This window comes from Ovis canadensis, chromosome 18 (assembly GCF_042477335.2).
Source record: "Ovis canadensis isolate MfBH-ARS-UI-01 breed Bighorn chromosome 18, ARS-UI_OviCan_v2, whole genome shotgun sequence".
NCBI classification, from domain to species: Eukaryota; Metazoa; Chordata; class Mammalia; order Artiodactyla; family Bovidae; genus Ovis; species Ovis canadensis.
Window position 1 is genome coordinate 52,189,755 of NC_091262.1, and position 17,649 is coordinate 52,207,403.

Genomic DNA, 17,649 nt, shown 5'->3' on the forward strand with positions numbered 1-17,649 from the left:
TCATAAACTTTGGGTCCCTTTCAAGATCTGCAAGAAAAAATCTCTCAATAACCTGCCTTTAATTACTAGGATTTCATGAAGGAGGTTATGGGATTTTGACTCCCTGATACTTTTTCAATTTCTGTTGTCCAAGCAGGAGGGTAAAACTCACACTTGACATAGAAAATTCTCCTTCCTGACATGTTTATTATTTTACATAGTGACATTAGTAGGATAGTTGGTTTGTGTTATGGTATAGATATTATGGTCCATAAATATTCTAAAGGGAAATGCTTAGATAATGAATTTAAATCCCCAAAGAAGAACATTCAAAAAAACTTAGGCAGCCGGTGTTTTTAAGATGCTTATTATCTTATTTCAGTAATGATTGTTGATTATGTTAATGATCATCTCAATAATTTCTTATATAGATAATTGGTAAGAGTAATTTAAGTGTACTCCTATTTTAAATATTCTTAATTAGTAAAGCACATTTAAATAAATTACCATATTATTGAAGGTCATGCATAAGTATGGTTCACCAAAATTTTACAAAATTATAGCAAACTACAGTCTGTGGCATTCATCTTTAAGAATAACTCAACAAATATAAATTCAATATTTGGGGGATTAAAAAAATTTAAATAGAGCATATTTTCCAGTGATATGAACAAAATAAAACATGGTTGGCAACTATATTTGTTATACTCTGTTTTTGACAAAAGAATGGTCACTTTACAGAGAGAAAGCAGGTTGGTTTTTTTTTTCCCCCTGTTTTTAACGATATGAACAAAAATTGAGAGAAGGAAGATGTTGGAGAGGATACAAATATAGGAAAAAAAAAAACAAGCAAAAAATCACCTATCTCTCTCTAGTAAGGAAAAGCACCTCTCTCTCTAGTAAGGAAAAGCACCTCTCTCTCTAGTAAGATCACCTAAATTAGCCAAGCTAGTAAACTGGAAAACATTAACAACATATAGCATGTACCGAAAGGAAAAGATGAATGGAGGAAGGAAGGGAGGGAGGAAAGAAAGTTATTATATATGAGCCATTTTAAGGGTAGTTATATGACATAAATAACACTAAAATAAAATGGAACAGAATAAAGATCCCAAAAATAAAACTCCACATTTACAGTTCACTAATAACTGACATGGCAAATAGATGGGCAAACAGTGGAAACAGTGGCTGACTTTATTTTGGGGGGTTCCAAAATCACTGCAGATGGTGATTGTAGCCATGAAATTAAAAGACTCTTACTCCTTGGGAGAAAAGTTATGACCAACCTAGACAGCATATTAAAAAGCTGAGACATTACTTTGTCAACAAATGTCCATATAGTCAAGGCTATGGTTTCTCCAGTAGTCATGTATGGATGTGAGAATTGGATTGTGAAGAAAGCTGAGTGCCAAAGAATTGATGCTTTTGAACTGTGGTGTTGGAGAAGACTCTTGAGAGTCCCTTGGACTGCAAGGAGATCCAACCAGTCCATCCTAAAGGAGATCAGTCCTGGGTGTTCATTGGAAGGACTGATGTTGAAGCTGAAACTCCAATACTTTGGCCACCTGATGCAAAGAACTGACTCATTTGAAAAGACCCTGATGTTGGGAAAGATTGAGGGCAGGAGAAGAAGTGTATGATAGAGGATGAGATGGTTGGATGGCATCACTGCCTCAATGGACATGAGTTGAGGTAAACTCCGGGAGTTCATGATGGACAGGAAGGCCTGGTGTGCTGTGGTTCATGGGGTCACAAAGAGTCGGACACAACTGAGCAACTGAACTGAACTGAATAATTGATGAGGGAGCCAAGAACAATCAATGGGAATAGGATAGTCTCTTCAACAAAGATTGCTGGAAATGCTAGACAGGCACATGCAGAAAAATAAAATTGAATCTGTCATCTTACACCACTCACAAAAATTAACTCAAAGTTTTACACCTAAGACTTGACACCCTAAAACTCCCTGAAGAAAGTATAGGGGCAAAGTTTTTGTCACTGGTCTTAGCAATGATTCTTTTGGATATAACATGAGAAACAGAAGAAAAAAAAATAGAAAATAAACAAGCTATACTATCCCAAAGTGAAAATCTTCTGCACAGCATATGAAATAGTCAACAGAATGAAAAGGCAACCAATGGAATGGGAGATAATTGTTGCAAATATGGATAACAAAATCCCACACAGCTCAATAACAAAAACAAAAACAATCTGTTTTAAAAAATGGGCCAAAGAACTAAACAGACATTTTTCCAGAAAAGACATAAGAATGGCCTGCAAGTATATGAAAAGATGGTAAACATCACCAATCATTAGAGAAATAAAAATCAAAGCCACAATGAAATATCACCTCTCACATATTAGGATGGCTATTATCAAAAAGACAAGAAATAACAATTACTGGCAAGGATGCAGAGAAAATGGAGTTCCTGCATACTGTTGGTGAGAAAGTAAGTTGTTTCAGTCAGTATTGAAAAATACACAGGTTCCTTGAATTCTTTTAAACAGAACTACCATATGAACTACCAGCAGTCCACTTCTGGGTGCTTACTTCAAGAAAACAAAACCACTAGCTTGATATATATATCCCATGTTCATTGTACTATTATTCACAATAGCCAAGATATAGAAACAAACTAAGGGTGCATTAGTGGATGAGTGGATAAAGAAGACATGCTTTGTATATACAATAGGATATTAATTCAGTTATGAGAAAGAAGAGGATCTTGCCACTTGTGACAACAGGGATGGACCTTGAGGGCATAATGCTAAATGAGATAATTAAGACTGAGAAAGACAAATACTGTATGATATCACTTATATGTGGAATCAAAAAGTTGAGTAAATAAATCAGTAGAATAGTGTTTGGTAGGGACTTGGGCTGAGGGAATTGGGAAAATGTTCATTAAGGTTACAAATTTGCAACTAGTAGATAAACAAGTCTGGAGATCTAATGTACTGCATAGTTATCATATTGAACAATATTATAAATGTCAAAGTTGCAATGAGACTCTGTCTAAATTGTTCTAATCACACAAAAAAAATAATGATGTAAGAGGATAGAGGTCTTAGCTAATGCTGTGTGCCATATATAAATTCATTAAATCAACATGCTGTAAACCTTAAATGTATACAATGTTACTGGTCAATTCTATCGCAAATAAATAAATGTAGTGGGTTGCAATAAGCACTTTTATTTTTATTTTATTTTATTTTAATTTTAAAATCTTTAATTCTTACATGCGTTCCCAAACATGAACCCCCCTCCCACCTCCCTCCCCATAACATCTCTCTGGGTCATCCCCATGCACCAGCCCCAAGCATGCTGTATCCTGCGTCAGACATAGACTGGCGATTCAATTCTTACATGATAGTATACATGTTAGAATGCCATTCTCCCAAATCATCCCACCCTCTCCCTCTCCCTCTGAGTCCAAAAGTCCGTTATACACATCTGTGTCTTTTTTCCTGTCTTGCATACAGGGTCGTCATTGCCATCTTTCTAAATTCCATATATATGTGTTAGTATACTGTATTGGTGTTTTTCTTTCTGGCTTACTTCACTCTGTATAATCGGCTCCAGTTTCATCCATCTCATTAGAACTGATTCAAATGAATTCTTTTTAACGGCTGAGTAATACTCCATTGTGTATATGTACCACTGCTTTCTTATCCATTCATCTGCTGATGGACATCTAGGTTGTTTCCATGTCCTGGCTATTATAAACAGTGCTGTGATGAACATTGGGGTACATGTGTCTCTTTCAATTCTGGTTTCCTTGGTGTGTATGCCAAGAAGTGGGATTCTGGGTCATAAGGTAGTTATATTTGCAATTTTTTAAGGAATCTCCGCACTGTTCTCCATAGTGGCTGTACTAGTTTGCATTCCCACCAACAGTGTAGAAGGGTTCCCTTTTCTCCACACCCTCTCCAGCATTTATTGCTTGCAGATTTTTGGATCGCAGCCATTCTGACTGGTGTGAAGTGGTACCTCATTGTAGTTTTGATTTGCATTTCTCTGATAATGAGTGATGTTGAGCATCTTTTCATGTGTTTGTTAGCCATCCGTATGTCTTCTTTGGAGAAATGTCTATTTAGTTCTTTGGCCCATTGTTTGATTGGGTCGTTTATTTTTCTGGAATTGAGCTGCATAAGTTGCTTGTATATTTTTGAGATTAGTTGTTTGTCAGTTGCTTCATTTGCTATTATTTTCTCCCATTCAGAAGGCTGTCTTTTCATCTTGCTTATATTTTCCTTTGTTGTGCAGAAGCTTTTAACTTTAATTAGACCCCATTTGTTTATTTTTGCTTTTATTTCCAGAATTCTGGGAGGTGGATCATAGAGGATCCCGCTGTGATTTATGTCGGAGAGTGTTTTGCCTATGTTCTCCTCTAGGAGTTTTATAGTTTCTGGTCTTACATTTAGATCTTTAATCCATTTTGAGTTTATTTTTGTGTGTGGTGTTAGAAAGTGATCTGGTTTCATTCTTTTACAAGTGGTTGACCAGTTTTCCCAGCACCACTTGTTAAAGAGATTGTCTTTACTCCATTGTATATTCTTGCCTCCTTTGTCAAAGATAAGGTGTCATACGTGTGTGGATTTATCTCTGGGCTTTCTATTTTGTTCCATTGATCTATATGTCTGTCTTTGTGCCAGTACCATACTGTTTTGATGACTGTGGCTTTGTAGTAGAGCCTGAAGTCAGGCAAGTTGATTCCTCCAGTTCCATTCTTCTTTCTCAAGATTGCTTTGGCAATTCGAGGTTTTTTGTATTTCCATACAAATCTTGAAATTATTTGCTCTAGTTCTGTGAAAAATATGGCTGGTAGCTTGATAGGGATTGCATTGAATTTGTAAATTGCTTTGGGTAGTATCCTCATTTTCACTATATTGATTCTTCCGATCCATGAACATGGTATATTTCTCCATCTATTAGTATCCTCTTTGATTTCTTTCATCAGTGTTTTATAGTTTTCTATATATAGGTCTTTAGTTTCTTTAGGTAGATATATTCCTAAGTATTTTATTCTTTTCGTTGCAATGGTGAATGGAATTGTTTCCGTAGTTTCTTTTTCTACTTTCTCATTATTAGTGTATAGGAATGCAAGAGATTTCTGTGTGTTGATTTTATATCCTGCCACTTTACTATATTCATTGATGAGCTCTAGTAATTTTCTGGTGGAGTCTTTATGGTTTTACATGTAGAGGATCATGTCATCTGCAAACAGTGAGAGTTTTACTTCTTCTTTTCCAATTTGGATTCCTTTTATTTCTTTTTCTGCTCTGATTGCTGTGGCCAAAACTTCCAGAACTATGTTGAATAGTAGCGGTGAAAGTGGACACCCTTGTCTTGTTCCTGACTTTAGGGGAAATGCTTTCAATTTTTCACCATTGAGGATAATGTTTGCTGTGGGTTTGTCATATATAGCTTTTATTATGTTGAGGTATGTTCCTTCTATTCCTGCTTTCTGGAGAGTTTTTATCATAAATGGATGTTGAATTTTGTCAAAGACCTTCTCTGCATCTATTGAGATAATCATATGGTTTTTATTTTTCAATTTGTTAATGTGGTGAATTACATTGATTGATTTGCGGATATTGAAGAATCCTTGCATCCCTGGGATAAAGCCCACTTGGTCATGGTGTATGATCTTTTTAATGTGTTGTTGGATTCTGATTGCTAGAATTTTGTTGAGGATTTTTGCATCTATGTTCATCAGTGATATTGGCCTGTAGTTTTCTTTTTTTTGTGACATCTTTGTCAGGTTTTGGTATTAGGGTGATGGTGGCCTCATAGAATGAGTTTGGAAGTTTACCTTCCTCTGCAATTTTCTGGAAGAGTTTGAGGAGGATAGGTGTTAGCTCTTCTCGAAATTTTTGGTAGAATTCAGCTGTGAAGCCGTCTGGACCTGGGCTTTTGTTTGCTGGAAGATTTCTGATTACCGTTTCAATTTCCCTGCTTGTGATGGGTATGTTAAGATTTTCTATTTCTTCCTAGTTCAGTTTTGGAAAATTGTACTTTTCTAAGAATTTGTCCATTTCTTCCACGTTGTCCATTTTATTGGCATACAACTGCTGATAGTAGTCTCTTATGATCCTTTGTATTTCTGTGTTGTCTTTTGTGATCTCTCCATTTTCATTTCTAATTTTATTGATTTGATTTTTCTCTCTTTGCTTCTTGATGAGTCTGGCTAATGGTTTGTCAATTTTATTTATCCTTTCAAAGAACCAGCTTTTGGCTTTGTTGATTTTTGCTATGGTCTCTTTTGTTTCTTTTGCATTTATTTCTGCCCTAATTTTTAAGATTTCTTTCCTTCTACTAACTCTGGGGTTCTCCAATTCTTCCTTTTCTAGTTGCTTTAGTTGTAGAGTTAGGTTATTTATTTGACTTTTTTCTTGTTTCTTGAGGTATGCCTGTATTGCTATGAACTTTCCTCTTAGCACTGCTTTTATAGTGTCCCACAGGTTTTGGGTTGTTGTGTTTTCATTTTCATTAGTTTCTATGCATATTTTGATTTCTTTTTTGATTTCTTCTGTGATTTGTTGGTTATTCAGAAGTGTGTTGTTTTCTGCTGTAATTGAGATCTAATCTTAATGCATTATGGTCAGAAAAGATGCTTGGAATGATTTCGATTTTTTTTTTTTTTGAATTTATCAAGTTTAGATTTATGGCCCAGGATGTGATCTATCCTGGAGAAGGTTCCATGAGCACTTGAAAAAAAGATGAAATTCATTGTTTTGGGGTGAAATGTCCTATAGATATCAATTAGGTCTAACTGATCTAATGTATCATTTAAAGTTTGTGTTTCTTTGTTAATTTTCTGTTTAGTTGATCTGTCCATAGGTGTGAGTGGGGTATTAAAGTCTGCTGGCGATGGAATGAAACACCAACACTGCAGAGTGGTTTAAATATTTATATTTTAACACCTGCTTCTTACAGTTGTTTTATTTTATATCCCTTGCACAACAACCTACAGGGCTAGCTGCCAAATACCATAACTCAGCGACTATACAGTGCCCAAGTGCAGGGCGAGATAACCTTTACCTTGACTTATTTACTGCAGCTAAGACTTTGTTTTGGGGAACTTCCTTATCAACTTAGAATCCGTTTTGTCCCAGGGTCTGTTCCTTTTGAGGAATCAGAGAAACATCCTTGTGTGCAAGAAATGTTCTTTTCCCATGGGAACAAACAGGATTCTTAGCTGAACATCTCGTTTGCAAGAATGTTCAGCTCAGGTTGAGAGTCTCGTTTGCAAGCACTTCTGAACCTTCCTTAAACCTAGTTCCCTACACTGGGCAGAACATCTCGTTTGCAAGAATGTTCAGCCCTGGTTGAGAGTCTCGTTTGGAAGCACTTCTCAACCTGCTTTATACCTTGTTCCCTACAAAAGTCTCCCACTATTATTGTGTTATTGTTGATTTCCCCTTTCATACTTGTTAGCATTTGTCTTACATATTGCTGTGCTCCTATATTGGGTGCATATATATTTATAATTGTTATATCTTCTTCTTGGATTGATCCTTTGATCATTATGTAGTGGCCTTCTTTGTCTCTTTTCACAGCCTTTGTTTTAAAGTCTTTTATCAGATATGAGTATTGCCACTCCTTCTTTTGGTCTCTATTTGCGTGGTGTATCTTTTTCCAGCCCTTCATTTTCAGTCTGTATGTCTCCCTTGTTTTGAGGTGGGTCTTTTGTAAGCAGCATATAGAGGGGTCTTGTTTTTGTATCCATTTGGCCAGTCTTTGCCTTTTGGTTGGGGCGTTCAACCCATTTATGTTTAAGGTAATTATTGATAAGTATGATCCCGTTACCATTTACTTTATTGTTTTGGGTTCGGGTTTATACACCCTTTTCGTGTTTCCTGTCTAGAGAATATTCTTTAGAATTTGTTGGAGAGCTGGTTTGGTGGTGCTGAATTCTCTCAGCTTTTGCTTGTCTGTAAAGCTTTTGATTTCTCCTTCGTATTTGAATGAGATCCTTGCTGGGTACAGTAATCTGGGCTGTAGGTTATTGTCTTTCATCACTTTAAGTATGTCTTGCCATTCCCTCCTGGCCTGAAGAGTTTCTATTGAAAGATTAGCTGTTATCCTTATGGGAATCCCCTGGTGTGTTATTTGTTGTTTTTCCCTTGCTGCTTTTAATATTTGTTCTTTGTGTTTGATCTTTGTTAATTTGATTAATATGTGTCTTGGGGTGTTTCGCCTTGGGTTTACCCCTATTTGGAACTCTCTGTGTTTCTTGGACTTGGGTGATTATTTCCTTCCCCATTTTAGGGAAGTTTTCAACTATTATCTCCTCAAGGATTTTCTCATGATCTTTCTTTCTGTCTTCTTCTTCTGGGACGCCTATAATTCGAATGTTGGAGCGTTTCATATTGTCCTGGAGGTCTCTGAGATTGTCCTCATTTCTTTTAATTCATTTTTCTTGTTTCCTCTCTGATTCATTTATTTCTACCATTCTATCTTCTATTTCACTAATCCTATCTTCTGCCTCCGTTATTCTACTATTTGTTGCCTCCAGAGTGTTTCTGATCTCATTTATTGCATTATTCATTATATTTTGACTCTTTTTTATTTCTTCTAGGTCCTTGTTAAACCTTTCTTGCATCTTCTCAATCCTTGTCTCTAGGCTATTTATCTGTGATTCCATTTTGATTTCAAGATTTTGGATCATTTTCACTATCAATATTCGGAACTCCTTCTCAGGTAGATTCCCTACTTCTTCCTTTTTTGTTTGGTTTGGTGGGCAACTCTCCTGTTCCTTTACCTGCTGAGTATTCCTCTGTCTCTTCATCTTGGTTATATTGCTGCGTTTGGGGTGGCCTTTTTATATTCTGGTAATTTGTGGCGTTCTCTTTATTATGGAGCTTTCTCACTGTGGGTGGGGTTCTATCAGTGGCTTGTCAAGGTTTCCTGGTTAGGGAGGCTTGTGTTGGAGTTTTGGTGGGTGGAGCTGGGTTTCTTCTCTCTGGAGTGCAGTGGAGTGACCAGTAATGGGTTATGAGACATCGAAGGTTTTGGAATAATTTTGAGCTGCCTGTATATTGAAGCTCAGGGGAGTGTTCCTGTGTTGCTGGAGAATTTGAGTGGTATGTCTTGTTTTGGAACTTGTTGGCCCTTGGGTGGAGCTTGGTTTTGGTGTAGGTATGAAGGCATTTGATGAGCTCCTATTGCTTAATGTTCCCTGAATTCAAGAGTTCTCTAATGTTTTCAGGCTTTGGATTTAAGCCTCCTGCTTCTGGTTTTCAGTTTTATTTTTATAGTAGCCTCTAGACTTCTCCATCTATACAGCACCGATGATAAAACATCTAGGTTAAAGATGAAAAGTTTCTCCACATTGAGGGACACTCAGAGAGGTTCACTGAGTTACAAGGAGAAGAGAAGATGGAGGGGGTAGTTAGAGGTAACTGGAATGAGATGTGGTGAGATCAAAAGAGGAGAGAGCAAGCTAGCCAGTAGTCACTTCCTTATGTGCGCTCTATAGTCTGGACCGCTCAGAGGTATTTACAGAGTTATACGGGGAAGAGGAGAGGGAGGAAGTAGACAGAGGTGACCAGGAGGATAAGAGAGAGGAATGAGAAGGAGAGAGACAAATCCTGCCAGTAACCAGTTCCTTAGGTGTTCTCCACCATTTGGAACACACAGAGATTCACAGAGTTGGATAGAGGAGAGATGGGGGAGAAAAGAGACAGAGGCCACCTGGTGGAGAAAAAGGAGAGTCCAAAGGAGAAGAGAGTGGTCAAGCCAGTAATCTCGCTCAGGTAAACTTGGGTAGTGAAGTTTGGGTTTTTAAATGTACAAAATTGACAACAAAAACCTAAGAGCAAAGATTAAAAATCTAGAGTAGAGGTTGGATTTTCAAAAATACAATATTAAAGAAAAGAAGCATAAGGAAAAAGGAAGAAAGAAAAAAAAACAAGAATTATTAACAAACAAACAAACAAACAAAAAACAAAAAAACACCAACAACCATCCAAAGATTATATATGGTGTTTGCCTTTAAAAAAAAAAAAAAGAAAGTCTTTTTTTTTTTAATAGTAATAGGTTATAGGAATAAAGATTAGAGGAGAAATGGAAGACTTAACCATTTAAAAAATGTTAGAAAAAAAAGAAAAAAAAACAAAAAACAAGAAAACAAACAAAAAAAAGGAATGATTTTAAAAATAGTAAAAATATTTCTAGCCCTTCTCTGATGTTGTGGGCCGTGTGGGATCACTTCCAAGGTGGTTCTCTCTGTTTAACTTCTTCTGTTTGCTGGTTTTTTAGGCTTACTAGTTCAGTCGCGCTGTGGGGAGGGGGGATGCTGCAAACAAATAGTACTGTCGTGTGCACACAGTGTCTCAGCCCCGCTTGACCTGTCCCTTCTCGCTGCCCACAAACCACTCTGGCTCTACGATGCTCAGCCGGGAACCGTCTGGGGCCAGCCCTAGGCTGCATGCACTTCCCCGGTCCAAGCCGCTCAGGTTCGTTGCTCAGGCAGCCCTCAGAGGCACAGATTCGGCTGGGACTGCGCTTTGTGCCCTTCCCAGGTCCGAGTAGCTCAGGAGTTTGGCGAGCACGATCGCCGCGGCTTGTCACCTTTTCTGCTGCTGCTGCTCAGCTTTCTGGGTGGACCGCTGGCGCCCCCCGTGAGGCAGATTGTGACTGTCCAGCACCCCCAGAAGTCTTAGCAAAGAAGCCTGCTTGCAGTTAGGTAAGTAAAGTCTCTCCGGGTCTGCAATTGCCCCTTTCCAGTCCTTACGGCTCTGGCTGCCTGTCCCTGGCGGGGGATGGTCGGCAGCCAGCTTTTTCTGTTCCGTCCTTTGTTCTGTGCTTGGTCCTGGCGGTGTCTTATGTTCGAGCTTTTCGTGCAGTAGCTATCCCACAGTCTGGTTTGCTAGCCCAAGTTAGATCATTCTGGTTGTGCGTGGGGCGTTCCTGCCCGATTCTTACGCGCCTCCCACACGTCCCTGCCCTGCCCCCACTAGCTTGTGGCGGATGCAGGCGTCTGTGCTGCTTTTCCGCTGGGGGAGTTACTGTTGGGCTTGTAATCTCTTGGTTTTAATTATTTATTTATTTTTCCTTCCTGTTATGTTGCCCTCTGTGTTTCCAAGGCTCGCCACAGACTCGGCAGGGAGAGTGTTTCCTGGTGTTTGGAAACCTCTCTTCTTAAAATTCCCTTCCCGGGACGGGCTTCCCTTCCCAGGACGGAGCTCCCTCCCCACCTCCTTTGTCTCCTTTTTCGTCTTTTATATTTTTTCCTACCTGTTTTTGAAGACAATGGTCTGCTTTTCTGGTTGCCTGATGTCCTCTGCCAGCCTACAGAAGTTGTTTTGTGGAGTTTGCTCAGCGTTGAAATGTTCTTTTGAGGAATTTGTGAGGGAGAAAGTGGTCTTCCCATCCTATTCCTCCGCCATCTTTACAGTTCCCTCCAATAAGCACTTTTAAAATGAACTGCAATGGAGCAGAATGATGCATTGTATATGAAATGTGAACTATTATTTCCAGAAGCCTTTATTGTACATGTTTTTACAGGTTTAGAGGAGAAGTGGATCATGAGTAAAAAATATCAATACGTATCTTATCTTAGGTAGCAGACCAAAAAATGAAAGTAGACAAAAAAAAAAAAACAACAAAAAAACAAACCTTCTTTGGCCATGTTTGGTAGTTAAACAACTTGAGTAGTTCTATTAATGAATCAAAAGCAAAGGATTATAAGCCAAATACCCACAACATTAAATAAGATAAAGAGTACACTTTCTTACAACTCTTTTCCTTTATCCATGAGAATACATACTGTATTTTTATGCCACTGCTTCAGGCTTCCGTGAAAAATGGACATGAAATTAAACGCTCAGATACTGCACTGCTAGAGAAGTATGGTGCTCAAGTAACTATATAAATATATCTTTATTTCACACTACTTAATCCTGATTCAAAAACTTCCTTTTCCAAATTCTGCCTCTGTATGCGTCTCAGTATCTATTTTGTATTTAGAATCTGGAGATCTTCAGATTAAAATTCCAGCTCTGCCTCTTAATGACTGAATAGGCAAGACGTCTGAGAATTCTAAGTGTCTCATACATCAAGCAAGGATAATAATAGGAACTTTTTCAATGGTATAAAATGAGATATCATAGTTAATGTAACATGCACAGTGTGTCATAAATAATGAGCACTTCAGAAATGTTGTTACTATTATTAACAGATAGATTGAAGGTGCTGACAAGTGAATTCTTAGGAACAAGTTTTACTGTTAGTATCTTCAACCTTTTAATATATGAGAAATGGAAATTACTGAGCAAACATGCTTGATTCAAATTTACTACATAATAGTACAATTTTATTTTGAAAGAATGTTTTTGTGTCTTTGCTTCCAGTATGGATGTAAAAATCCATACACAAAACAATTGTTCTTTTACTGATAACAGGAACATCTTCTATAATCTACGACTTATAAAATTTTAGCCCATTAGATAAATGAGCTGGTGAGGCAGATATAGGAATAGGATTCTAAAGGGTGATAAAACCCTCTGAAGAGTGATAAGAACTGAAAACTATTTCACCTCTGTCAGAGCATGGGAGAAGAATGTGGAAGCCATAAAAATAGTCCAGACAATAGCAACTCAAATTTAGGAACTCCTTAAAAGTAGAATAGGGACTAGCATGACAGCTGTGAAATCTGAGGAGCCCCGAAGTGAAATTTATGAGTTTTTGTTAATGGTCTTCTACCCGGTGTTAATGAGATGACTAAGAGACACTCTATTTGTTGGCAAAAGTATGCAAACCTTCATCAAAGAAAGCTGAAGTTGCTAAATTTATACCTAAGTAGATGTCAAAGAAAGAAATTTACCAGGTATCAACAACCTAATGAAAATGGGATGAGCTCATCAGGCAGACAAATGTATATGTATATGAATAATTACAGAGATATATTAGAAGACTTTACCATGAATGTTTTAGTTTAGATTATACAATTTAATCAATATTGGTAAATAATCAGTAAGTATGTACTAAATATAACCTTCTTAGAGGTGCTATGCTGTGTTTAGTCGCTTAGTCGTTTGGAAGTTACATGTAAAGTTTAATGATCTTACTTTAAACTAGTTTGAACATTTTAGTTAGAAGCATAACATATGAATAACATTTTTTGAAGATGTTTAATATTTTGACATAAAATGCATTGTATGCTTGGTATTCAAATTGAAAATTTTACATTGAGAGAAAATTATTCTAATTTTTATACCCTATAATTAGTTAATATTATAATTAGTTAAATTTCTTAGGTTCATGTGGTATGCCTCTAATGAACATATTCAGACTAGTTTAAAATAAGATCATTATACTTTACATGTAGGTTCCAAATCTTTTGAAAAAATAAACGAAGTGCTAGAAATTGTTCAAACTACAATTTACAGTTTAAAAAAACTATAATGATATTTAATGAAAAAGGAAAATAGCTTGGTAGCCTCTAAGGAAATCAGTGGTACTGATAACTAAATAATTAGAATTGGGATTTTGTGAACATCTTTATTAACCTTATATTAATTTGAAAAGTGAGGATAGAAAATAAAAAAAGCCTGATTCCCAGAAGTTACACTGAAGGATGCACAAAATAAATAGGAATTATAATAAAGGTGAGGCTCATCTAATATATAACCAAATGAAAGCTTACAGTTCCTTGGACTCAAACTTCTAAAATTTTATTATTTTTGTTTTTAGAAAGAATGGTACATATCTCATAAAATTCTCCTTTGTAAGATGAACAGATTTTGTTGGATATAATAATAGTGGATATGAGGGGAGGAAAGCAATACATATATGTGTGTTGCCTGAAGAACTATGGATGGAGGTTCATAACACTGCACAGGAGATGACATCACCCTTATGGTGGAAAGCAAAGGGGAACTAAAGAGCCTCTTGATGAAGATGAAAGAGGTGAGTGAAAAAGCTGGCTTAAAACTCAACATTCAAGAAACTAAGATCATGGCATCTGGTCCCATCAGTTCATGGCAAATAGATGGGGAGCAATGGAATCAGTGACAGACTTTACTTCTTGGGCTCCAAATCACTGTGGTTGGTGATGGCAGCCATGAAATTTAAAAACACTTGATCCTTGGAAGAAAAGCTATGACCAACATAGATGGCATATTGAAAAGCAGAGACATTACTTGGCCTACAAAGGTTGGTCTTGTCAAAGGTATGATTTTTCCAGTAGTCACATACAGATGTGAGAGCTGGGCAATAAAAAAGGCTGAACACCAAAGAATTGAAGTCTTTGAACTTTATTACTGGCGAAGACTCTTGAGAGTCCCCTGGACAGCAAGGAGATCCAACCAGTCCATCCTAAAGGAATTCAGTCCTGAATATTCATTGGAAGGACTGATGCTGAAGCTGAAACTCCAATATTTTGGCTACCTGATGTGAAGAGCTGACTCATTGGAAAAGACCCTTATGCTGGGAATGATTGAAGGCAGGAGAAGGGGATGACAGAGGATGAGATGGTTGGATGGTATCATTGACTTAATGGACATGAGTTTGGGCAGACTCTGGTAGATTGTGAAGGACAGGGAAACCTGGCATGCTATAGTGCATGGGGTTGAAAAGAGTCGGACATGACTGAGCCACTGAACAGCAACAGTAGGTGATGACCAGAACCAACCCAAACAAAGAGGAGTGCAAGAAGGCAAAGTGGTTGTCTGAGGAGGCTTTACAAATAGCTGAGGAAAGAGGAGAAATGAAATAGCAAGAGAGAAAGGGAAAGATATACCCAACTGAATACAGAGTTCCAGAAAACAGCAAAGACCGATAAGAAGCCCTTCTTCAATGAACAGAAATAGAGGAAAACAATAGAATGGGAAGACTAGAGATCTCTTCAAGAAAACTGGAGATACCAAGAGAACATTTCATGCAAAGATGAGCATAATAAAGGACAGAAACTGTATGGACTTAATAAAAGCAAAACCATGATGGTGTGATCACTCACCTAGAGCCAGACATCCTGGAGTGTGAAGTCAAGTGTGCTTTAGGAAGCATTACTACAAACAAAGCTAATGGAGGTGATGGAATTCCAGGTAAGCTATTTCAAATCCTAAAAGATGATGCTGTTAAAGTGCTGCACTCAATATGCCAGCAAATTTGGAAAACTCAGCATTGGTTATAGGACTGGAATAGGTCAATTTTCATTCCAATCCCAAAGGAAGGCAATGCCAAAGAATGTTCGAGCTACTGCACAATTACACTCATTTCACATGCTAGCAACGTAATAATCAAAATCCTTCCAGCTATGCTTCAGCAATATGTGAACCTAGAATTTCCAGATGTACAAACTGGATTTAGAAAAGACTGAAGAACCTGGGATCAAATTGACAACATCCTTTGGATAAAGGAAAAAGAAAGGAACTTAAAAAAAAAATCTACTTGTGTTTCATTGACTGCCCGAAAAGACTGACTTTGTGGATCACAACAAACTGTGGAAAACTCTTAAGGAGATGGGAATACCAGACCACCTTACCTGCCTCTTGAGACACCTGTATGCAGGCCAAAAAGCAACAGTTAGAACTGGACATGCAATAACTGACTGTCTCAAAATTGGGATATGAGTACATCAAGGCTATATATTGTCAATCTGCTTATTGAACTTATATGCAGTGTGATGATGTGATGTGCTTAGTTGCTCAGTTGTGTCCAACCCTTCATGACCCCATGGACTGTAGCCCACCAGGCTCCTCAACCTATGCTGGGGATTTTCCAGGCAAGAATACTAGAGTGGATTGCCATGCTCACCTCCTGGTGATCTTCCTAACCTAAGGATCAAACCCAGATCTCCCCCATTGCAGGTAGATTCTTTACCCTGTGAGCCACCAGGGAAGTCCAAGTATGCAGAGTAGTACATCATGTGAAATGCCAGGCTGTATGAATCACAAGCTGGAGTCAAGATTTCTGGGAGAAATATCAATAACCTCAGATATGCAGATGACAACACACTTATGGCAGAAAGTGAAGAGGAACTAAAAAGCCTCTTGATGAAGGTGAAAGAGGAGAGTGAAAAAGCTGGTTTAAAACTCAACATTCACAAAACTAGGATCATGATATTCAGTGTAGCACTTCATGACAAATAGAAGGGGGAAGAGTGGAAACAGGGATAGGTTTTATTTTCTTGGGCTCTAGAATCACTGTAGATAGTGACTCCAGCCATGAAATTAAAAGGTGGTTGCTCCTTGGAAGAAAAGTTATGACAAACCTAGACAGCATATTAAAAAGCAGAGACATCATTTGGCCGACAAAAGTCTATAGTCAAAGCAAACTCCAGGAGATAGTGAAAGACAGGGAAGACTTCATACTGCAGTCCATGGGATCACAAGAGAGTCAGACATAACTCAGTGACTGAACAACAACAATGATATATGTATGTATGTCAGAATATATTCAGTGTGTCTCTAGAACCATGATAAATCTCTTAACTAATTTATTGCTATTTGTATTTTTCAGGCGTGCTGTGAATGATGAATGAAAGTGACATACATGTCTTAAAGCTGTGTGGTTATTATGTAGCTATAGACTTGTGATAAAAATGTCATTAGAATAAAAAGACATGACATAATTTCTAGAAAATTTAGAGTGAAATTGTTATGCATTTCATGGGAATAAGTAAATTTTCTGCATTATTTTGGTTAATTATTGTCTATGAAAAAAAACATGAACACTATAGCATATGTTCAACAGAGTCATCTGAGTTACTAATCTTCATGTCAGAGTGAGGTAATGCAGGTGTCTCCCTAACTATGCAGCTCCATAAAGAATGGTTGCCATTACTACTCTTTCCTCATGTCTTTTTTAAATGAATTTGATGAAAGTATGTAATTCTAAAAATACAGTCATTTGCTATTATTTTCTCCCATTCAGAAGGCTGTCTTTTCACCTTGCTTATATTTTCCTCTGTTGTGCAGAAGCTTTTAATTTTAATTAGATCCCATTTGTTTATTTTTGCTTTTATTTCCAGTATTCTTGGAGGTGGATCATAGAGGATCCTGCTGTGGTTTATGTCGGAGAGTGTTTTGTCTGTGTTCTCTTCTAGGAGTTTTATAGTTTCTGGTCTTACATTTAGATCTTTAATCCATTTTGAGTTTATTTTTGTGTGTGGTGTTAGAAAGTGATCTAGTTTCATTCTTTTACAAGTGGTTGACCAGTTTTCCCAGCACCACTTGTCAAAGAGATTGTCTTTACTCGATTGTATATTCTTGCCTCCTTTGTCAAAGATAAGGTGTCCATATGTGTGTGGATTTATCTCTGGGCTTTCTATTTTGTTCCATTGATCTATATTTCTGTCTTTGTGCCAGTACCATACTGTCTGGATGACTGTGGCTTTGTAGTAGAGCCTGAAGTCAGGCAAGTTGATTCCTCCAGTTCCATAATAGCAAATGAAGCAACTGACAAACAACTAATCTCAAAAATATACAAGCAACTTATGCAGCTCAATTCCAGAAAAATAAACGACCCAATAAAAAAGTGGGCCAAAGAACTAAGCAGACATTTTTCCAAAGAAGACATACGGATGGCTAACAAACATATGAAAAGATGCTCAACATCACTCATTGTTAGAGAAATGCAAATCAAGACCACAATGAGGTACCACTTCACATCAGTCAGAATGGCTGCGATCCAAAAGTCTGCGAGCAATAAATGCTAGA